General features: G+C 36.7%; 1 protein-coding gene and 2 long non-coding RNA genes across 8 annotated transcripts in view; 2 read left to right on the top strand and 1 right to left on the bottom strand.

Moving 5' to 3' along the window:
* sema3aa (sema domain, immunoglobulin domain (Ig), short basic domain, secreted, (semaphorin) 3Aa) overlaps positions 1-25,604 on the bottom strand; it is a 165,942-nt gene that overhangs the window by 92,839 nt on the left and 47,499 nt on the right. The window lies entirely within an intron of this gene.
* Positions 698-24,004, top strand: LOC141381597 (uncharacterized). 2 transcript variants are annotated; one of them, XR_012401961.1, is made up of 4 exons: positions 698-1,031; positions 15,174-15,887; positions 16,018-16,098; positions 20,751-23,622. It is a non-coding gene; the product is annotated as an uncharacterized lncRNA (long non-coding RNA). The 2 variants fall into 2 exon arrangements; XR_012401962.1 differs by having other exon boundaries at positions 832-1,031; positions 15,174-15,764; positions 20,751-24,004.
* On the top strand, positions 1,417-3,353 carry LOC137491521 (uncharacterized). Its single transcript, XR_012401959.1, has 2 exons — positions 1,417-1,490; positions 2,033-3,353. It is a non-coding gene; the product is annotated as an uncharacterized lncRNA (long non-coding RNA).

Raw genomic sequence — 25,604 nt, 5'->3', positions numbered from 1 at the left:
CATTGCAGAGATGTATGGATGCAGTCGTCCAAGATCATGGGAGTCATACACAATATTAACTCTTTTTCCACTGCACCATGACTTTATATTCTATACTGTACATTAATTCAGTTCAATAACAAGAATTTTGTCTAAGCAAAGTCAGACCTTACTGTCCTAATTAAATAATAAAAAGATCAAGGCATGATCATATTTTATTTTGATAAAATAAGCATAATTTAGAGGTCTTTGCCTTTCATATTAGCCACTTCTGATACAAAATGATCAACCAGAAGTTATTATTTGTTGTTCCTAAAACTTGGATAGGTGACAGGTAGTGTCATCCTATGGAAATTATTATTTTAATAGAGACATTTGCAAGTGCTCTACTCGTTTATGCCGCATAGGCGCTGTATATCACATACACAGAAACAAATAGATACAAATAAACACAAAAATAAAAGATGATGTGAATTAATGTGATTTTTTTCTTCTTTGTTTCATTTGTACATCATCATGTTGATTACCCTTTATCTCTTTATTTAAATGCTGCATCTAAAGTAGTGCTGCTCTTTATTTTGGCCACAATTTTCCCTCTTTTTTTTTGCTTTCCCCCCTCTCTCTCTCTTTCTCTCTCCATGTCTTCACACTTCTCTGGCACAGTTACACACACACACCGTTCCCTGCATCAGGCTCGCGGGAGAGGCTGAAAACAGACAGGACCAATTTTCTGCTAATTGGAGCTCAGGAAATTGCTCCTCATTTTAATTTACTGCCACACAGCCAGATAGACATGTGATCCACTGCTAGTCCTCACTGCAGGTGTGTGTGTGTGTGTGTGTGTGTGTGTGTGTGAGAGAGAGAGAGAACCAGACGGAGATGAGAAATACACTATCCATCGGCGTACTCTTACAGTACAAAGGTGCAGAGGTCAAAGCTCTGGACATTCATTTGACTTAAATACAACATGAACTCTGTCTGGGGTCAGACGCATCGGGAGAAACACGCAAGCCCTTTGACTTCCACCACGGTCTGACTTTAAAGCTGCCACGGTAATTCAATTGATTTCATATTTTCTTTGAAAGCTCACGAGGGATGCGGGCAGTTGATTTATGATGCACTGTAAAAAGTGCTACACTCACAAAGTTGGTTCTATCTACTTTAAATAATTGCAATCTAGTTAATTTTATTTGTTTTATACCAAAAAAAATTAATTTGCTTCCTCTTTACTTAAAATATATCAGTTTTTATATAACTGTATATTTTGAATAAAACTAATGCAATTTATTTGAGTAGATTTTTTTACGTGGTTATTGTGTAGAATAAATGTTATAAAAGTGAGTTGACACAGACAATTTATTAGAGCAGCTGTCGATGTGGGCAGGTGTTCATAAAACGTGATTTTTATAGTTTTGCGTGACTCCTTTTTCATTGCCCGGGATTTAGCAGGCAGACGCAGCTTCTGCAATGGTCGACATTAACTGCTCCCAGCAGCGGATCTGATTAACACGGTAAGTTGCAAATTTAGCCGAATGATAATTGTAAAGTCATGCAAAACTGCTGTCTTCGCTAGGCAGGTGAGGTTTTAGCTTTGTAAATTGTACTGTAGCCTCAGGTATGTTAACAGTTAGACTGCTCTCACATGGAAAGCTAAGTTGGCTAACGCTAACCAACGCTAGTTTATGCTAATGATTAAAAGTGATATTATTGAGAAAAAATAGTGAAAGTAGTTTTAAAACACTTAGTAGGTATAACTAACGTTGCAGAACCGATTAACAAGGTCACTGGTGGTAAGTTATAGCAGCACATTAAGGATGGATATTAAATGCAGAAACGTATGCAACAGTTAAGTAGTTTGTGTTTAACGTAAGAGAAAGTATAACTTAAAGTTTGTGTTTTAGAGATTTAGTCCATAAGTTTTTTTTAATGCTGCATAGTGAATAAATTACAGATTTACAATTTATTTTAACTTAAATTACATTTACTACTGATGTTTACAGAACCATTTAAACTGTATGCACCTCATTCTAAAATGCATGTTCTTGGTCTTTAGATACCAAAGTGATTTTGTTACCTGTGGATCTTCAAACTTCACATCTAGGTAAGAAAAACATTAGATACAACTACAGCTATAATTATTTGCAGGCAAGTAAAACATTGGTAAAATTGCAAACAATAGTGGGCTCCATAGAATTAACTTACATTTGATATCTGAAGTGCAACAGTAATTTTTTACTGTTTTTTTTACACAGATATTATGTGTGCAACAGTAAAAACAGTATAAAAATATCCTAATGCAGTTTCTTATTATCTGTCAGTCTTTCAATAAAGCTAACTGATAACACTGAATCCCTGAACTGTCATTTGCCAGTGACATTAAATTTGAAGAAAAAGTCAATTAAATGTAGCTTTAGCAAAAATTTAATGTAAACCTTAATGTAATGTGTAAAATGGCAATGTATTTATTTATTTATTTAATAAAATTTGTATTATGACGTGCAAAGTTTGGTGCAAAATGAAGATGACATTTAAATTATAGAACTTGTATTCTATAATTTTCATATAGCCATTTTCAAACAGTTTTAATATCTAAATTAAATACACATTCTTATGCTTTATAAGTTGCCAAAATAAACAAAAAATGTAATACCTAAATTTTAACAATTCTTTGATTGACAGGAAAACACAATGACATGCACTGTTACACTGAGTAAAATCACAGTTTTCTTTAAAATTTGATAACTAAAAACACCTGGAATAATGTAATTACACAACCTCTATAACCTTTTTTTATTTTTTAAATAGAAGTTAGGTAATTTTAACTAAGGTAATTTTTAACTGATAAACTAAGGTGTTTCATCCATGCATCATTCTCACTGGACTTTTGTAACTTCACTTGTAGTTATTTCCTATTCAGTATTTAGCTATTTAATGTTGTTTGGTAGCAACCACCTGAACTCCTGTTTCTTTTTGTCTCTACCAATAGAGTTGTGAGGAATCAGAGGTGCATGCGGCTGCCCACGGGAAAAATTTGCCATCAGCCCAACACAGTTTGGATTATCATAGGACTGTCAGAGGTTTGCCAAACCTGTCAAATGCATGATGGCTCCTGTTTGGACTTACCGATGTCCTCGACTTCAAGTATCCATCAAAACTGTATACATTTGAGATATATTAGAGACTCTTTGTGGGACTGGACATTATGCATCCTAAATCTTCATCAAAATATGCAAATCTCCTCACTGAGTTGCCTTGGATGATTTTTCAATAGGATCTGGTATTATTAATGTTTTTATTTATGTATTGTGTATGTGTAGCCACATTAATGGCCTATTTTGTAGTCACTATTAAAAGGAACATCGATTGATATTGAATGTTATGGTCTTTAATCCATCTTCCCATTCTTATTTAATTGTTATTGACAGGAAAGTCTGTTTATCTGTTTTTACTAGTGTATATTGTGCTTACAATATAGAAACGAAGATTTATTTTCTGAGGTTACAGCCAGAAGTCAATTAAATTAGTTTTAAATGACATATGCATGGTTAATTTTATTTAGATCATTAAGTTCATAATACTTAATTAAAATGAGTACAGTCAACATATAGCAATGTATAAGTAAGTTAAGTTTAACAAAAAAAGTAAGTTTATCTGATTTGAGTAATTTTAGAAATATTAGTTGGCTCAACTTAATTTTATTGCATTTGTTTTAAGCAATGTTTTAGTGTTTAAAATACTTAAAAAAGGCTGGAAGTTGAATCAACCTAAAACGTCCGATGCAACCACTTGCCTCACTTTTTATAAGTTAGATCTAAGTAACATTTTTTACAGTGTGACTGTCATAATATTTCAATAGCCGCAAGACACCTTTCTGAGCTTGAAAACAGACAAGTGGCACATTCAGGTCAGTGTTAGTCTAGTATTGTTTATATACTGTTGAAGCATTTAGTAACATGTTGAATTACCACTTCTTGATATCTTTTTTGTTCGCAACATATTCAGACTTTTTTTTTTTAATTTTCAAGCTTTCTATAGACGTCTGCTGATCATGTCTTGTGTCTTTATGGCAAGTATAGGCTGACTTTCTCATGCTTTCTGTGAATTTTTACAGAAAGAAGTTCACAGAAAGCAAACGATTCCAAGAATCTCACCCCAAGCCATGTGGTTACATCATATAACCCAGTACTTTCTTAGGGTAATAGTCTTAGTGGAATAGTTGGTGGTTCATTCCACTGTAGCGACCCCTGATAAATAGAGGACTCATAAATAAGAGACTGCTTAGACAAAAGCCTTGTCACCTTACAGAAATAATGTACAGAATAGAATATAAAGTCATGGTGCAGAGGAAAAAGAATTGATATTGTGCATGACTCCCATGAGCTTGAAGGACTGCATCCATACATCTCTGCAATGACTCAAATACCTTATTAATAAAGTCATCTGGAATGGAAAAGAAAGCGTTCTTGCAGGACTCCCAGAGTTCATCAAGATTCTTTGGATTCATCTTCAATGCCTCCTTCTTCATCTTACCCCAGACATGCTCAATAATGTTCAAGTCTGATGACTGGGCTGGCCGATCCTCGAGCACCTTGACCTTCTTTGCTTTCAGGAACTTTGATGTGGAGGTTAAAGTATGAGAAGGAGTGTTAATGTATCCTGATAAGGAATTTGTCCTCTCCTGTGGTCTGTAATGTAATGGGCAGCGCAAATGTCTTGATACCTCAGGCTGTTGAAGTTGCCATCCACTCTGCAGATCTCTCGCACACCCCCTTACTGAATGTAACCCCCAAACCATGATTTTTCCTAAACCAAACTTGACTGATTTCTGTAAGAATCTTGGGTCCATGTAAGTTCCAATAGGTCTTTTGCAGTATTTGTTATGATTGGGATGCAGTTCAACAGATGATTCATCTGAAAAATCTACCTTCTGCCACTTTTCCAAATAATCAACTAGAAGTCAAGTTATTATTTGTTGACCCCCCCCAGATTCTTAAAATGCTTGTGTAAAATGCATTGAAAAAACAAAGATGCTAAAAAGCACCTGTTAGTCAATCACAAGACAGATTCAGAGGACATCTACGAAGCCATAACTGCTTATAATTCATAACAACAGATTTCTGGATAAACTGTATCAGATTTTGACCCAAGCAAGCAAGATAAAATCTTGACCAACAACGTAACAATAACATTTATAAAGAGATTACATTATTACCCCTGACCCATACCCTCTTTAGGGAAACGCTCCACTTCCTGATTGAATCTCCATCATAATAGATAGGAAATGAATGACTTTAGTAGTCTATGGCTTGTTTCTGCTTTGTCTACCTCCATCTCACCAGCCCCCCTCTCCTCGTAAAACTATTTCCTGAAACATTCTCAGGTCTGTGTTCGTTCTGAATTCATTCTCTCTCTGGTTGTTCCTCCGCCGGCCCTTATTTGTTGTTTCAGAGCAGCCGGGTGAGATCCCGCTGCAGAGACGTCAAGAATGTTTGTTTGGGATACGCGAGGCTCGCCACATCTTTGACAGTTTATGTGCTTATGGAGACAATAACATGGCTTTTTGATGGATTCAGCGGTTCGGTACAGTTGCGTTTTAATGGCAGTGAAAGGAACTTTTGAATGAGCACAAGCGCTTGGACCCGATCCAAACCCTGGATGACAAGAATCCAGCATATTGAGTTTATTTACTGTGGGACTGGAGCAAAAACAAGACCACGACTGCTAATGAGAGGGAAATAACTCTGAGACTGCACATTTCGGCATCAAAAAGTGGCACAAACACACTCTCAAATGAGTACATGTGACCTTGCCTGACATTTACCAATGGTCGTTCATATCCGAGAGGCTCGTGTTGACCTCGATCGATACAGAGATACATGTTTTAACACTGAATCGCTTACGAATCAATACTGCGGCATTGGCAAAAAGAGACGTCTATCAGATGTGTATCACTCAATAAGACAGAAGCACAATCAATGGATGCTTTGCAAAAAGGCTCATCCATCCCGTGTTGACATGTTTTCCAACAACGGACACTGTCATTTATCTGAACGGGTGAGATTGGACATCGTGTTGCACATATAGGCTGTTTTAATGAGTGTGTGACCTTTTCTTCATGGAGCTGCAGTCCTGTGTTCGCTGAACTTGAATAAATCCTCTTTCCTGTCAAATCAGCCGGTCGCGGTCGTGCCATTTCAATCTATCGATCTCCGGCGTACACGCATGCACAAACACGCTTTAAGAGTCCGCGCATAAATATTTATACAGAGAGAGCATTTTAAAACATCAATGCTGTTGTTCATTTGTATTCACATTCATTATTTTTATTGCTTAAAGGTCCCGTGGAATTAAAATAAAGTGTTTTAGATGTTAGTATTAGTATATCTATAAGTACATCTATAAGCTAGTGCGCACCAAAACAGAGATATGAAACAGTAATAAAGATGTAAGGTTTGTAGCTTGTCACTTCCACCTAAAATGGAGCAACGGATTTAGGGGCAGATCACACCGAACACGCTTTTAGTATCCAAAAATGCAAGGCGCACCGCAATGCCTTTTTGCTGACAAGACAAAAAGAAGTGCGCTGTGCTTTTTATGTTAAGGGTCAACGACTGATTCAGCTGCCTGTTGTGCACGAGTGTTGCTGTTGATATTGGTATAAATTTAATATTTAATAATGTTGTGATATTCAAGATTTGAAGTCATACATTTCCAGATCACTCAAAACAGTAACCACTTTATCTTCAACAGTCTAGTCGTCTTGACAGCACGAACACTGCAGCCACCTCAACGACGTGACACAACATAACAGGCTTTATCTGGTCAGAGTTGACTTTTTTTAACTGTGAGCAGACAGCGCGCAACGGCAAAAACGCGAAGCAAGGCAGGCAGTTAAAATGCGAGGCATGCAGGGTACATAAGCAGCGCGCAAAATGCTTGCAGCCATTAGTAAATCATTAAAAAAAGGTGCCTCTCAATGCAAAAAGCATGTTTGGTGTGATCGGCTCCTTAGTCAGGCCACCTTCAGTTTCTCGTCAAATCATGACCAATCGAAACCACTTATGACCACTCTCACTGGCAGAGTGGTGATAAAACAAAATGCAATTGGCTGTTTTTTAAAAAGGGGAGGCGCTACACTATGTACCACCTTCTCTTCATATTTCAGTTGAGATTACATCTATCGTTGAATAAGAATGCGCATTGCAAAGCACTTTACAAGACCTTTAACTGTTGTAGTTTATTATCCACATGATGAAAACAGTATGCAGCATCATCACTGTTTCTACAAATGAGATGACAAATTTGACTTTGACTTTTGCCAAGCAAAGGACAAAATATTTGTAAAATGACGAAGGAGGAACGCAAAACACATAGGGCTCAATTTTAACGATCGAGGTGCAAAGTCTAAAGTGCACGGCACAAAAGCATTAAAGATGTGTCTGAATCCACTTTTGCTATTTTAAGGTAAATATAAAGGGAAAAATAGCCTTTTGCGCCCTGGCGCATGGCTTATTCTCTTAACGAGTTATGGTGTTTTAAGCATAACGTGCATTAAACCAGTCTCATACCACATTTCCTTTAAGAACCAGTTACGTCGAGCCATGGTGCATTTGCTATTTACATGGCAGACTTTGTAAATGGAAAAACTGAATGCTTCACTAGAGAGAAAACAGTTAAACAGACCATCCGCAGCACGAGGATTAGGAACGAGCCTCCTCCATTTGGCCTCATTACTTACTCTTTACTTTACTTTTACTCTTTACTTTTTTGGATAAGGAAACGGTGGAAATTTACTCTACTACAGACATCCATTAGCCTACATATTTAATTTCCTTTGTTAGGTGCAAAGATTTGCTTCAACACTATTTCTAAATTCAGTTCTAATTTTCAGCAAACAAATAAATAAACAATAATAACAAAATGTGGTCAAAAAACTGAGTTATATCCAAACACCTGTCCTATTCTTATGCCCTTTATAGTGATAAATATGTATATAATAAATAATACTGCTAATAATACTAACAGCATACAAATGCAAATTGTCATGAATAAACTGACCCCCCCCGCCTGAGATGAAGAAGAGAACCTTTAATTTTGGTCAGTTGTAAAGATATTTGTGTATTGCTATACATCCGGTATGTATTAGGCGTTTTGGATATAGATTTGTTATTTAAACAATGTGGCGCAAAGTGTGAAAAGTAGGGTTCTTTTTAGAAAGGCATTTTATTTAGCAAACATGCATTAAACCGATTAGACGTGATAGTAAAACCATTAAAAATAAGTCTATTTACATAACTATAAATTTCAAAAACCTTAAAAAAGGAAAAAGGAAAAACAAATTTAAACTGTGTCCGAAACAGACCTCAAACTTTAGAGCAGTACTGTAAATATTGAACATAAAACCAACACACTTTGCCACAAAACACAATCACGAATCCCACTGTCTTCTGAAACTATAAAAATCAAGTTTGTTTTGTACAAACATCTCCACACTTGGCATTTCTTTTATTTTCTTCAATAAAACCCTCATTTGTGCTGCTCCACTGACTCCTCGAGAGTCTGTTCGGGACAAAATGTCACTACATGGAACCTCAATGTGTGTTTGTGTGCGAAAGGCTGTGATTATAGCACTCCAAGTACCTTGAGAGCAAATCCCTGCAGCTCATTAGGAAATGTCATCTTATGTCGACAACAACACTTGAGTGGCTCTCAACACTAATGTAACCTCTGCAGTCTCTCCATTCGTCTTGATCATTTCTTCCCTTTCTGAGTTATTATTATCCTTTTAGACCTTTAAACAAGATTTGAGGCCGGTTGGGAATCTTTCTCCATAAATAATTCGTCCTACACCCCTTCTACCTTTCGGTCGCCCTATCATTTGCTGCAGTGGGTCTATTAAAACAGGAGCCTCTGACAGTAAAAGTGAGTGGTCCGCTGTGACTGATACAACCATCCATCATAACTTTCGGTATGTGTCTCCTGAGGGTCTTTCTCCACTTCTGGCCGTCCCCTTAATGAACTGCTGCCATCACTCACTCACACACCTGCAGTCAGGCCAGCATGTGTGGGCTTAGACTCAATAAAAATGGATTATGTCCTGCCTGTGGTTTCCAAATAATTGTAGAGTATGAGGGAGCGTTGGGAAAAACAACAACTGTTTAACTGTATTTCACATGCATGTTGCGACATAAGCAGCGTCTGTCCATCTGCAGAGTGCTGTCATAGCGGGTGGGCGGCGGGAGCAACATTTCAAACAACATGCGGTAGTATATCAGACTGGAATATTGAAATTCAACTCTGAAGTGTTTTCCATTATTTATGATCAGTAATATAATTTTAATATATATTTTTTTTCAATGCAAACTTTCATAAGGGTTGATCAAAATTTGATAAATGGTCACTATAAAAATGAACTATTACTTTTTAAAAAGATGTCAAGGCATCATAAAATTGTTCATATGAGTCATAAGAAAAAAATATGACTCATGTTTTAAATAAAATACATTTTTCTCGTTAGTGATTTTTAGCCAATGTGACTGAGCTAAAGAACTACACTACAAAAAAATGTTTACATCCGGGTTAATGATGTCATAAACCCTTCAGGTTACGCATATACACCCTGCACAGCGAAGGGGCATGGCCAGAGGCACTGTAATGTTATAACAGAGACGCTTCCTTGTGATGTGGAGCTGATATGCGAATCACAGAGTATTATGTTAGCTGACCAATCAGAGCCTCATGAGGGCAGGCTATTCAGAGGAAATATAACATAATATGATATGAAATATGTCGTTTTCATGTTAGCTGAGTAGCTGTATATAATCAAAGTAGGATATATGAAGAAATAACCTGATTTTCTACAAATGAAGCACGAGCACACATTGCTTTGCATCTTTTAAACACAACCAAGACTTAAAAATACACTCTGGACCACTGCGTTCAACCCTGTATCAGCTTGCGAGCACAACAGGCCAGCCAGCCTCGATAATATCAAACAAGTTTATAATATTAAGTCACATTGATAGCAAAAATATGTATACGATTCCTCATATACTGTACATTAGAGCAACATTTTTAAAATAAATAATCCATATATTTTTGTCTGTTTATCATGAGAAATGGACATTAAAATTATAAGCAAACATTTAAAGGAAAAACTATGTTTGCAAGCATATATCGTTCCATACATTCCTCCATGTCTCTGCGTTCTATCCTTCACCCCCCTAATGATTTCAACTCTGAGAGCATTGGTTTATTTAAGTAAAGCACATACACAACTTTCACAAAGCCAAACCCTCAAACCCACATTGATCACCCCCCACTGCGCCAATATGTCTCCACACTTACCACAGTTATTTCATAGACTTATTATCGTGCTTATTATTTATATAATTGCTCAAATGCATTCTCAGACTTGCATAACACCTCATTTTTTACAGCCACCCAGGTGTAGTGTCTGTAGGTGTCATAGACATTCTTTGTTTTAAAGCAAGAGTGGAAGTGGAGCAGTCAGCGATGATCTCCGTGACCCTAATAAAAGAGCTGTCAGCTGCCTCTCTGTTCTTTTCGCAAGCACCACCATTAATCGCTCCGGTTGCATTGCTGCTGCATTGCTGCTTTGTTGTGTGTTTGTGTGTGCTTTGATGTCTGCTGCAGTGTTCTATAATCGGCCACTGCATTGCTGCATCAGCCTGTTTACTGCAACAGCAGCGTCTCTGTATGTTTGTGTGCTCGCTTTTCTCTGCTTCCAATCATGCTTCATGTGTATTTCTGCAATCTGAGTTGCAGAGTCTTTTTGTGGGATTAAATGCGATTCTAGACACCAAAGCCAGTCTAATTTTGTATTGGCACATTGTATGGGTCAAAACCATCCATTTATCTTTTATGCCAAAAATCATTATGATTTTAAAGATAATGTTCCATGAAGGTATTTTTTGTAAATGTACTACTGTAAATATACCAAAACTTGATAAGTAATGTGCATTGATAAGCTCTTCATTTACACAATTTTCTCAATCTTTCGGTATTTTTTTTAGACCTCAGATTCCACATTGTAAAAAAATATCTGTTAAAGGGCCATGACACCCCCCACTTTTGGTTAAAGTCTACTTCAGAATTTTTTCAAAAGATGCATGATTAATGGGCGTGGAGCTTCGCAAACATAGGGCAGGAGTGGGCGTGGCCAGCAGGGGAGAACGTGAGCGAACTACTGTTGTAGTCAATTAGCTTACAAAATGAGACAAACCGTGAGGAGACGGATGAGTTTATAGTTTACAAAGTTAAAATGCAAAGAAATGAACAGTGTTTTAATGCCCTGCTACATTTGTTATTCGTAATTTCATAAACACATAACCACAATTTATATCATTAAAAAGATGTGTTCATGTAAACACTACAAATGAGGACTTCTTCCTCAATCCCCGTATCCAGCAGATTCAGTGCAGCAGGTCTCCTGACCTGTCTATTTTAACCGTTAGCCCTTCTGGTAATCTGGAGGATTTAGGCAAACACAGCAGCACAGTGATGTGTCTGAATGTGAACGAACTCCTGATAAAAGACAGCGTCCGCCATTCTCTAATTCTCGTGCTGCTCTCCCGACAAAAATGCTAGCAGCACACACACAGCTTTGCTGTATGATCGGCCCTGACAAGATTGCGGGGAAAACATGCAACAAACCCCGTGGATCATGGAAACAAAAGCATATGAGCCTTCATGAACGGCTAAATACTGTGGCGTGTCTCACAGCTCGGGCTTGACTCTGGCAGGTCTGGCAGGTCTCATGAATAATTAAGCAGCCGGCTCTTCTCATAGGATAAGAAAACTCCGATATGAATAATAATGAGAAACTGACGCGTCATCATTGTACTTGCAGTACTGCACTACGTCGCCGATTTTGATCCCGCCCCAAAAATCATTTTAAACCCGGAAGTTGAAATTAGCTGACAAAAGCTCAAAATTATCCAGTTTTCCCCACAATTAATGCTGATAGGTGCTAACATTGTCTTAACTGATGCTCAACACACACAAATCTGTTAATATTAAAAAAAAAGTTCTCCAGTGTGTCCTGAAACTTTGGTGTTGAAAATCCAACTCTACAGTTTAACAACATCACTTTTATTGATATTTTACTACTTTTAAATAATAAAATGTATAAGAAATAATATATAGTCTGTAAAAAAAAAAAAAAAAAACTGAAAATGCACTGGCATCTTATTGCAAGGTTTTTGTACTGTAATTTACAACAACAGAGACACTATATCACTTTAAACTATTAAACATTTTTGTTTGCGTGGGTTTCCTCCGGATTCTTCAGCCGACGTTTCTATGCGGAGTTTACACATTCTCTCTGTGGTGACGTGAGTTTCCCCCAGGTTCCCCGGTTTCCTCCCACTGTCCAAAAACATGCAACTTAAGTTAATTGACTAATCCAAATCAGCACCATAGACATGCTCCTAGTAAGTAGTTATTGCTTAAGAGCAATCAATATCTGTTCATTAGATACTACAGCAGGGGAGTTCTCGAGATCTAACCGAGCTCAAACTCCCCTCTCGCCTTGCAAACGGGAGGGAGCCCCGGGCTCGAGGATCTTATGAGCTCAGGGCTCTCTCCCAGGACAGCATGCCAAACAAGCTTTATAATCAATCATCAGCTAAGTGTGAACTCTTGAAATGCGGAAAACTGCTAACTTATGGATACTGTTAACATTGCAGAATTAAAATACTGTAGTTGTATTTTGGCTAAAATATTGCTCGATCCTAACAAATCACATACATAAATACAAAGCTTATTATTCAGTAGATGTATAAATCCCAATTTAAAAAATATGAACTCTGGTTTTGTGCCCTAATTAGTGTTAAATGTGCAGTAAAACTTAACCTATAGACCGTATTAAAGATTTAATGTTCTGTATGTCTGATATATGTAACTAATGTGTTTTGAGCAGCATTAAAATAAAGTTACAAATGTGAGATGCATATTTTACAATATGCAGTGATTTTACAATAAAATATTACTGAGTCTATCACTATGAACAATTAATAACTTCTTTTGTTTTCCAATCATAGAAGTCAAACAAGTTGTAAACTATGTGAACATGAGTTTAAAAAAAAAGTCAGTTCCTTCACATCTTACAGGTGACATTTACAGGTGACCATTCAAACGGGTTAAGGCTTTCACCCCTTAAATAGCCCTGGGGATGCTTGTGGTCGGCTGACCTCTGACCCCTGACCCCAGAAGCTGCTGACGTATTACTCAACGCTACGTGCAATTTTGGAATGTTTTTCGCCAATGGCAGGAGAGCTGAAGGCTGAGATACTACCTCCATCCACTAACTGATCTTTAGCTGTGAGCATGTTGAAATAAGGTTCAAGGTTTATTTGTTTTCTGTATAGCAACACCAGGATTGAATTATCGCAGAAATGACATTAATAAATCAACACACTATACAAACAAAAGAAGATTAAATACAATGCTACACAAATAAACAAACAAAAACTTATTTCTACATGAAGTCATTCATGCACAACCAGCATCCCCAATGCCAGGATTGAATTATTGTAGAAATTATGTCTATACATTAGGGGTGTAAACCTAGACTGGTCTCAAGGTTCGGTTTTGATTATCATGTTATCGATTTGCTCTAAGTGTCCATGTTATTTTCTTTAGATAGTCTAATCCCCAAAGGTATAAGCATATTGTTTAGTCCTTGTTTTATATAGTGTTCGATTTCTTAAAGTGTGTGTGATCGTGAATGAGGAAAAATAGACAGAAAGAGTGTCTTTCCATACCTGAGATATTGAGAAATGAGGTCAGAGCCCTTTGGCCTTGAGGGTTGAAATAGCACCCGGAGCTTATTGACTGTAAACACAGAGAGATGAGTGAGCTACTTGTGGAGAGAGTTCCCATCTTGACGCTTATTTTTATTATTTTTTGCTTGACTTTTTTTTTAACATGCAATGCATTTCTGAACCCTTGAAAAACACTTCAACTCACTTACTGTCAGAATGAAACTGAATACGGTGTGCTGTGAGGCATTTATTGGCTTTTAACGGATGAAATGTCAACCAATCACATCTCTAACTGATCCAATAGTGTGTTTTGATGCATTTGGTTTCCTAAATAAATCATTTATCTTTTTTTTGTGCAAGAAATGCAACTTTGAGACAACAGAATTGATTATGATTGATGATTACGGTTGACAAGCTTGCGACTCCTAAAAGCATATTAACTTGACATTCTTTAACTCACCGTCACACAGAGGACGAATCGCTCATAAACACCGGTCAAATCAATGTCAAACACTATTTGAATTATTGTTTGACCAGAAGACTGGATATCATTGGAAGCACATTCTGTTAAAGCAAACATTTAATCAAACGGTTTTCTAAAAGGGCATTGTAAGCTGTGGAGGAGGTAGAAAATAATAGAAGGTTTAGAAATGTGAACCAGATGTGTATGTGTGTGTGAAGAGAGAAAGTGTGTTAAATTGGCTGGACAGAGACTGGATGGCGATTTTTAAGGGGAATGTGGTTTTTAAAACATGTTTGATCGTTGCACTTAAGAAATAAATACACGGGATGCATAAACATGGTTTGAGAATTTGTAAGCCATTTTTTGTTCTTTATGGAAAATAAATAATTAGATACAGGTAAAGCGGAGAATGAAGGCTTGTAAAGGAATGTTTGTTTCTCCTAGACAGCAATGGCGATCAAGAGAAAGATTCTTTGCTTAAATATCAGATTTGCTAATACATATTTGGTGACCTGTACCACATGAATAAAGCTGAATCACAGTGGATGCAGAGCTGCATTATGGGAGGCAGATGAGTGATCGTCAAAAACTAGAAAACTTCCTGTAGTCCTCCAATCTTTGAGTTCATCTCAGAGTTAGGACGAATTGCAGCTTACAGTTTACAAGGAAGAATTGAATTTTTTTTTTAATAGGGAAACTTTTTGACTTTCTGTGTCCCACAATGCTAGCAAACATACAAAATACAACAGACAAAATAATTTTTAAGACTTTGATATTGGCATCCCCCCACCCTATTCTTCTTTTGTTTTCTTGTACAGTATGTATTTTGGTTTGTTTTATTTACCCAGTTTTTATGACGTTATTTATTGTATCTATTTATTTATTAAAGTTTTGCTTTTGTGTTAATGCTCTTTATTTGATATTCATTAATTCATTTTCGACAGCTTTTCCAGGGTCGGGGTTCAGCAGTCACTTCCCACTCCCCAGACACTTCCTCCAGCTCCTTCGGGGGGAACCCGAGGTGTTCCCAGGCCAGCCGAAAGACATTGTCCCTCCAGCATGTCCTGGGTCTTCTTCGAGGTCACCTCCCAGTGGGACTAGGCATCCAGGAGGCATCCGAAACCACCTCGGCTGACTTCTCCCGATGTAGAGGAGCAGCGTCTCTACTCCGAGCTCCTCCCGGGTTACAGAGCTCCTCACCTTGTCTATAAGGGTGCGCCCTGCCACTCTGCAAAGGAAACTCATTTTGGCCAATTGTATCCGAGATCTTGTCCTTTCGGTCATGACCCAAAGCTCATGACCATAGGTGAGAGTAGGAACGTAGATTGACCGGTAATTCGAGAGCTTTACCTTTCGATCGCATAACTGCTGCTTCTGCACCAATCTGCCTGTCAATCACACGTTCAAGCCTTCCCTTTTTCGTGAACAAAACCCCAAGACACTTGAACTCCTTCACCTGGGGTAAGGACTTTCCTCCAACCTGGAAATGGCAGACCACCTTTTTCCGGTGGACCACCATGGCCTCAGACTTGGAGGTGCTGATTCTCAATAAAAAGTCCAAATCGTTAAAAATCTAATTTGCTGATCTTATTCTGAATATCTCTTCATAATCATAATTGTAATTAGTGCAATGCAACAGATGCTGAGAGATGAATCAGGTAAGTGGTGTAGCAGAGTAGCAGAGGGAGAGCGATCTCACACACAGTTCATATAGCAAGTATCAGATCTTCAATCATACACCATTAAAGCTTAGCCACTTCCCTTAAGCAGTTGTGTTTGCATCCACAGGAGAAGAAGGACATGCATGAAGGAACACAACAGGAAGAGGGAGAGTCGATGAGGTGAACCACCTGATGTTGATTCCAGCCGGTGAGTATATTCAGAGTGTGGTGATTGCAGGTGCAGGTGCGGGTGATCAGTATCTGGGTGATTGTTTATGGGTGTGGTGAGAGATTGATGGTGAGGGACAGCAGTGATTTGATTAAGAGGAACGAGCAGAGGGTGTGATAAAGAAAGAAAGAATAAGAAATAATTACATTTTTTCTTTAATGCAAGAAATAATAAAATTGGTTATTATTAATTGGTGATTAGATTAAAATTTATAATACAAATAGCAGAAGTAATATACAGTAATTCTGATTAAGAATTAAGGGTTGTCCCAGTACAACCTCACGGCAATTCGTAACTTTTTGATTTTTTGATTTGGCTAATTCGTATGTATTCGTACGATCTAATTTGTACGATTTAGTACGATTTGCTCATTACCCAATGACGGTTGGGGTTAGGGGTGGGATTGGATGCCACGCCTCCTTTTTCAATTCGCACATTTTCGCACGACTGAACTCGTATGAATTCGTACAATTAGCCACTAAACTGACAAAACGTAAAATACTTACATTTTCTCGTGAGATCAGGCTGGTTGTCCCAACACAAACTGATTGGGTTAAACTGAGTTATAAAAGTTTTTACAAATTTAAGTGGGTTGAACATAACACAATTAAGTTGTCCCAAAAAAACTCAAGAATTGTGTTGATTCAGCTCATTTGTAATAAGTTGTTTGAATAAGCAGCAAAATAAATTTTCTTTTGAGTGTAAGAAATCTCTGAATTTAAAGTTGCAATACATTATTCCGCATACTGTAACATCATCATTACATTCATTAAACATTAAATGATCTTTGCTAATATGTTCTATTTAATAAAAAAAACAAACTTCAGGAGAAGCACATGAGACTAATCTGACACTTGTCTAAAACAAAGTACTTGATGCAATCTCCTGAGATATGAAAGAAGAACTGCCGAGCACTAAAAAGCAGACAGAGCAAGCAATAAAGATAGAGAGTGAAGTGGCTGATGGACACACGGGTATTTATATCCGAGAGGCCGTGACACAGCAGAACGCTGGGCCATGTTTGGTGTGGTACTGTCACATTATGACATCCTGACTTCACATCACACTAACGAGGTGAGGTCTCGACTTCAGCTCTTATAACTCATCCCCAAAGCTGACCTTATAACCCAGACGCTTCGCCACATACTCTCAGCTTCAAAACGTACACTCCACACACTCACAGATGGATGAGAAGACGCAACACATCAGAGCTGACCAATCCATTTTCACTTCACTAAGAGAACAATCAGATGAGTTCAGACAAACATCTTCAACGTACAGAAATTTTAACTTGAGCAAGCTGCAGCACTTTTAGTTTACATATTGGCGAAAATGTCTGTTTATCACATTATTTCTTGTCTGTATTGTAAAAATAATATCAGTGACAATAATTTATATGCATGCACCATGAGACAAAATAAAAAAATCCTTAATTTTTTAGAGAGAAGTATTTATTTGCTATTCTTTAAAGGCAAAAATAGAATGGTTTCACTGTACAGCCAGGACCAATCCAGTTCCAGACTGTAGAAGTCCAGATTTTCTTTTATTGTTAATATTCAATTCAAGTTTTTTTGTATAGTGCTTTTCTCAATAATTATTGTTTAAAAGCAACTTTACAAAAGAAATAAAAATAACAATTATTATAAATATAGATTATCATTATTATTATTGTTATAACTTTTAAGTATATTAAAAGCTACATCGCCTATCCCTACTTGACACTTTTCAAAGCTCAAATTCTGATCTCTTTTTCGACTAACCATATTCATTTACAAGCAAAACGAAAACCATTCTACATGATTTGCTAGCCAAACATGTTCCAGGTGTGTGTCTGTGTGTGTTGAGTGTGTGAATGCAAGCAGCGGTAGTGTGAAAAGTCAAAACAAAGCACTGAGCTGTAAACAGGAGGTGTGAATTCATGTAGGGTTTATAACGGTTTCAAGTGGCCCCTATAAAGAACATATGTCACCTCTCTCTCTGCCTATCAGTTTTTACTGACAGCCGTCAGTCATACTGATTGTTCTGACATATGTTTCATGAACCCCGAAGAGGCTGTAAATCAGTGTTTGACCATTACAGTGCAGGACTAATATATGTTCAAGGACAAAGGATTAATGGCCTTCACCTAGGACTCAGATCAGCTTCGCTCAGGGACACATTGGAACTGAAAAATGTGAAACACAATTTTGGTTGAGCTCAAAAGGAACCTGTCTTTAAATCAATTCATATAAGCAAGTAATAAAACAAAATTAAATAATAAATAAATAAATAAATAAATAAATAAATAAATAAATAAATAAATAAATAAATAAATAAATAAATTTTAAAAAACCAAGGACATGGTAATTAGCAAAAATAAACGAGTTCTTACTCAAGGGTTGAAACAGAGACATTTTGTGAATATTAAATTGACATTTGCTGGAACGTAGAATGTATTTTTGTAAGCAATGCAGAAATTATATCTTAATAGGAGGTTACACCAATTTGGTCTGAGTCGATATTCTGGAGATGGTATACAAGAATTTAGTGAATTTAGTGTTGTGAGCTGTAACATGACTGCATGGTATGGACTGTTGCCATTTAAAGAAAAGCAACAACTATGTCAAGTAGTTTGTGCAATTGTAGGTAAAGCACAAAGACAAATTAAATGCATTAAAAGATAATTAAACAGAAAGCACATGTCATTGTTTTAAGTATAAATAGGATTTAATAGAGTTTTAATGTGATATATGTGGTGATATTGAATGTATTTGTGTTGCCTGTTTTCTGTGATATGTGTGATGTGAATGCTGATTTGGTTGTGTGGTGAAGCCTAAGATAAATTTCCACTTGTGGACAATAAACAAAGTAAAGTAAAACAAACAAACAAACAAACAAACAAACAAAAATAAATAACAATTTCTAAACTGGTATTTCAATAATACCAGTTTCGTATTAATATAATAATAATAATAATAATAATAATAATAATAATAATAATATAAATAATATAAATAATAATAATGATAATGATAATGATAATGATAATAATAATAATTATTATTATTATTATTGTTGTTGTTGTTGTTGTTGTTGTTGCTGTTGTTGTTGTTGTTGTTATTTTTATTATTAATATTTTATCATAAAATAATATAATTATTTAATAATTTAACATAATTTAAAATATTTAATAATTAGAAATATTTTATGATCATTTTCTTTAGCTATTTAAATGTAATTAAATTGCTGACTTTAAAAATCTAGCTGTCATTTTTCATCTATTATTATTATTATTATTATTATTATTATTATTATTATTATTATTATTGCAGATTTACACAATCTCATATTTTTATCTTCAATGATTTCCATGTTTTATTTTATTCACAAAATTATTAAAACAACCCCCATTCCTTCCTTTCTTCCTTGCTCCTTTTCGTTTTTCTTTCTTTCTATTTGACAAAATAGTGAAGAATAAGTGAAGAATACACTTAAATATGTATATTACATATTATTATTATTATTATTATTATTATTATTATGTTATAATCATTTATTTTCTAATAATTAATTATGTTTTCTTTGGTTAACAATGTTATGATTAAATAACTATTCATAATTAAATTATTTATTATATACTTTCTATTATTAAAAACATCAATCCCATTTCTTTCTTTCTTTCTTTCTTTCTTTCTTTCTTTCTTTCTTTCTTTCTTTCTTTCTTTCTTTCTTTCTTTCTTTCTTTCTTTTTATTTGACATAAAAGAAGTTAATAAACTTAATTTGTCAAGGATAAACACAATAAAGCTTTAAAACCAAAACTTGTTTCCATCGTAATCCTTGATTTAACAACAAGAGCTACGAGAGCTAGAAACCCACCCAAACTGAACCCTGTGCAACCATTCATTTAGTTCAAACTCCAAACAAAACAGTCCAACAAAACATTCTTAAACTACACAGAAGAGTCCGATAGTGCACAGAGAGGCAATAACAAACTTTTATGATACTAAACAGACACACACAAGCATAACATTGACTCTAATGAAATATCGGCCACTTTAGATTAATGACCAACTCGCTGTATTGGCCGCTGTAATTTATTGACAGCTGTTAGGTGATTGTGGCCCAGCAGAGTGTAGAATGGCAAGTAGTCTGGGAAAAATCGACCTCCATTAAATACTGTTGGGATCAAGTCATTCAGCGTGAGATTGCTTTGTGACATATTACCCTGGACGATACTTCGCATAAGAGTCCATGAAGCCAAGCGCACAATATATCGCTGCTTCCTCTCATCATTTAAACTGACAAGCCCTTCCCAGATTTTTAGATTTAGTCTGTCATGTTTGATCAAGATGTTGATTTTGATTAAAGTCGTTCAAGGGACGTCTTATTCAATGCGTTAAATCAAGATTGAACCTCTATGATTTAAATCGCATCGCTTTGCATGCAAAATAATGAGAGCTATCCTTCAAACTTTGTTTTCTATTGCAACAGAGTAATGGCTCTTTAATCACGTACAAGCTGCCAAACAGAAGTAAAAAAAAAATGAAGTAAATGAATCAAAAATGATGCTATACACTCGAGTGATTTCTTTATTGCTGTTTCTATATAATGAAACAATTTCAATAAATCGCGATTTTAATTTCCTCTCAGTGGGAGGCTGCGTGGATGGCTGATGCCAGGCAGAGGGCGAGAGGAAATGAAACACAAATGCCCTTCGCGAGAGAAGTTAACATGTCTGAGACTACAGGAGCTGGCAGAGACTCCCTTCCAGTGCTTAATGTGTTCCCTGGAATGGAATAACAGAACGGTCTGGATGACCTTCAGTACAAGCACACGCCCAAACATAGGATCTGTGACTACTGTGGACAGCAGCCAGAAACTCCCTGAAAGGGAATATACGAGAAGGGAAAAAAGAAGTAGGTTCTGCTTGTGTACAAAAACTGAGACATACAGAGCTACCGAGGTAATACACAGTATATTAAAGTGAATATGTAACTTTATTGTCCGTTCTTGCCTTGGCCAATCCATCCATCTCCTTTTAAATGTCTTAATAATCTATATATTAATCTATAAATTCATAAATGTAGCCATTTTTGAATTGATATATATTAATCTATAAATCCAAGCATGTGATAATCTATCCATCCATTCAATTAATCTTTAATTCTATCCATGACTGCATGTATCTATCACTTACTGTAATGGATAATCTATCCATACTTCAAATAATCCTTCCATGCATCCAGAATGTATTCATCTATCCATTGATGCAACTACTGATTCCTTCACCCATCCATCCATCCATCCATGAATATCTTTATTCATCCATCTATCAATCAATCTGTTAATCTGTTTCTGTATCTTTCCCTTTCATCCATTCAACGATCAATCCATCAATTGTACATCTATTGATCAATCCATCCATCCTCCATCCGTGCATCTCATTCTGCATCTATCCATCCTTGCATTTATCCAACCAGAAATCCATTGATCAATCCATCCAACCATCCATTTATCAATCCATCCATCCATCATCAATCTATACATCTCTTTCTGCATCCATGCATCTATCCATGCACCCACCCATCCATTCATCTGTGCATCTTCTTGTGCATCTATCCATCCATGCATCCAGCCATCATCCATCCATCATCCATGCATCCATCATTCCATCGTGCATATCTTTCTGCATCTATCCATCCATGCACCAATCCATCCATCCCTGCATCTGTTCACACACCCATCCATTCATTCATCCAGATTCATCCATCCATCCATCCATCCAATCATCCATGCATCAATCTTTCCACTGTGCATTTCTTTCTGCATCTATTCATCCATGCACCAATTGATCCATCCATCCCTGCATCTATCTATGCACCAATCCATTTATTCATCCATTGATTCATCCGTCCATCCATCCCTCGATGCATCCATCATTCCATCCATGCATCTCATTCTGCACCAATCAATCCATCCATCCAATCATCCATGCATCCATGATTCCATTGTGCATTTCTTTCTGCATCTATCCATCCATGCACCAACTGATCCATCCATCCATCCTTGCATTTATCCATGCACCCATCCAATCATGCATCCATTAATTCATCCCTGCATCATTAATCCATCCAAGCGTATCTTTCTGCATCTATCATCCATGTACCAATCGATCAATCCTCCCTGCTTCTATTAATGCACCCATTCATTCATCCATCCATCCATGCATCTTGTTCTGCATCTATCTATCCATGCATCAATTAATCCACCCATCCATCCGTACATCCATCTCTATCTGCATTTAGCCATCCTTAATCAATTCCTGCATCCCATTGAATCAACTTTCACAATTTCATTAATTCTTTGTCCTTCCACACATTTAAATTCCAAAACTGCTTTGTATGCTAAATAACAATCCAAAAAACAACCTGGAATGCAAACAGAATTTAATTGTGAAAGACTTGCAAGCCTGTTTTGCTGCTACAACAGCTCCCACTCTTCTGTGCAGATTGTCCACCAGATGTTGGACTATAACAGTGGGGATTTGCTCCCATTCACACACATGAGCCTCAGTGAGGCCAGGCCCTGACATTGGGTGACGGGGTCCAACTCGCAATCTGCATTCAAATTGTTCCCAAAGGTGTTCAGATCTGGGCTTTGTGTAGGCCAGTCAAATGTTTTCACACCAGACTCTGTAAATTATTTCTTTATCTACATCGCTTTGTGCACAGGGCCATTGTGATTCTGGGCCCCATTCTTCTAAAAATGTTTGTCTAAGGAGATTACATGGCTGTATGGCTGATTTTATGCACCTGCTAGTGATGCAGCAGAAATAGTCAAAGCAATTAATTAGATGTTCACATACCTTTGGCAATAGAATGCATATCTGACTTATTTCTTTTTAAAATAAAAAATAACATTTACTTGCGCTGTTCAGAGTATGTCTTACAATACAATACACGTTTAATCTTTCAAACTTTCACATTTAATGTCCCTTTTTATGACATTGTAAATATTTGTGCTCAGCTTTTTATCTAAAACAGCTTTATAGAAAATCCTCCACTTTTTTTTTTTCAGTGTACTTACCGACTTCTTCAGAATGAAGAGTCTCAACGAAATGCTCATAAGCAAACAGTTATGCATTGCATCGAAATCCTGTACCTGTTTTACATTATCTGTTCCAGCAGTGACAAAAGAAATATTGTTTTGCTATTCATCAAATACAGACATCACAAAAGCCAACATTTCAGCACTACGCTTGCAAATCCTTTTGACCTAATGCAATGCCAAGAAGTCAAGTGGCTGATTTTGGCATGGTGGAGCTATTTCTGGATGGGGTTTTTCTGCTCTTTGAACCTGAATAAGAATAATGGCAGCTAACAACTGACACTTCCTGCTATGGGTCACTGGAACTTTACATGCTCTGGCAAAAAAAAAAGCTTTACGTGTTAAAATAAGAAAAATAACATGCTGGTATGTTTCTGGAAACAAGCCACTGTATTAATTTCTAAATAAATGTAGCAACAAAAAAAAAATGCCTTCTGTGATTTAGTAGGCCTAAGTCATAATTTTGCCAATGATTTTCCAGAGATTTTTGATCAGATTTACATCAGGACTCTGGACTGGCCATTTTATTTCAGTGTTTTCAGCATCAAGGAACTGGTTCACCTGTTTGACTGACAGGGTTTCACTCTGCTACATAAAAACTGTTGGTTGACTGGGTGGTACATGCAAAGAAGGAACTACAACTTGCCGAAGGAGCTTCTGATAAATATGTAAAGCTGCAGTGTTGACCTTTCCTGTCATGCATTTGCCTGATATGTACAAAAAAGCCTATTTGGAAGACCTAAATAAGTTATTGAAATTGTAAATGAAATATTCTAGAAATTACAGATTGTGAACATCTTCTCTTGCTATGGCTGAATTGTTCATCCATCTGGACAACATGCTGTTCAAGAGTTTCAGAGACATTAGAAGAGCTCACTATCTTGCAAGGTCAGTGACTGGAAAGCTAGATAGGTTAATGGGGTTTATCAGATAATTAAGAATTATTTTTAAACATTGTTGTCATTCAAATTTGTTATACTGTGCTTATGAATAAACGTAACTCAATTTTAGCATAACTTTAAAAAGCTCAAAATTATGGAAATTGTAATGTTCATGTTCAATGTTTATGTTTTAATGTCAGTAGACACCTGAAAAATCATCACAGTTTCTTCCCTTTCGCTATCTTCTCCAAAAAGATCTCCTGCATCAACAATATTCCAGTAAATTTTCTTTATGAATCAGCAAAGCAACCATAACTGGCCAAATCCATCATTGTCTGCTGAAGTCCAACTCACAAATACCACAAGGACGCAGTCCGTGCGCCGTAAAGTATTGTGGGTGATTGTGTTAGCGGCTCGGAGGACTAGTGGTTGAAATGAAGTTGGTCTTTAACGCTGGCTCAGCAGAGAGGGCTGCGTCTCATTCACCACTCTGATTGCCTTACATCAGCTGCCTGTCTCCAGTTGGATTGATCTCACAACCCAGCCTTGTATTTTTAAAAATCTATTTCCCTCTCACTTGTAGTTTTCCACTCTCCCAACCCACACAGGCTTTTCCATTTTCTCCACCCTTCAAACTAATTTATTAGCCAGTTGTCTTTTCTTCTCTCATTTCTTTTTCTTTTTTTTTTTTCAAAAGGCACTCGGGTGCTTCTTCATCCAGAGGTCAAAGCACTCGAACCTTCAACTGGATATTTCATAAGACAGCAGTGAGTTTTGCCCCTCCTTTCTTCATTAACTACCGTTTTCCTGGTTGCCAGCACCTTGGCATAATCTTCTATGACAGATCTGGCCCTCCTCTGGCATTCCCGTCGCCATGGAGAGAACCAAACACAGAGGCGTTTTTATTCAGCTCCAAAGAAAAGCTCCTGACATGATAAATACAGCTCTGTCATGTCTCTCGAACTCATCTGCACACGTTGAAAGCGTGAAACAAGACACCAGACTTAAAGGTGGGAATCCTAGTGCTTCTGCACTGCACAAAGGCAAAGCTTTGGCCCACCAGAACGTTTCGAGGGATTGTCTCTTGAGATAAATGCTCAAATAGAGGTGTGTTGGTTTGTCTTTAATCAAAAACTGGTTCCTTAGTTACCTAGATCCCAGTCTCAGCCTCAGACGGCGCACCCACAGCTGTTTACTACATTTATATTTAGTCATTTAGTCATTACTGACCAAAGATGACAAGCACTGGCTGAAATCACCTGTTTCTATTTGACTGCCAACTTTACGCAACTCTTACACACAAAATTTAGATCAGCCTGCCTGGAAACAGTATTCAGGATGACAACATGATTGTTCCTAAACTGTAAGCAAGTAAGCAAATGAATTGATGGACAGATGGAAGGATGAATGCATGAAAGAAAATACCACTGTGACTTTCAGAAAGTCAAAATTCAGATCAGAAAGATTATGAAAATATGTTTTGATTTTTCACATTGTTTTCTGTATGGAAACAGTC

The sequence above is a fragment of the Danio rerio genome, chromosome 4 (genome assembly GCF_049306965.1).
Source record: "Danio rerio strain Tuebingen ecotype United States chromosome 4, GRCz12tu, whole genome shotgun sequence".
Lineage (NCBI taxonomy): Eukaryota > Metazoa > Chordata > Actinopteri > Cypriniformes > Danionidae > Danio > Danio rerio.
Note: the sequence above shows the minus strand (reverse complement) of the source record. Positions and strands in the feature narration are given on the sequence as shown.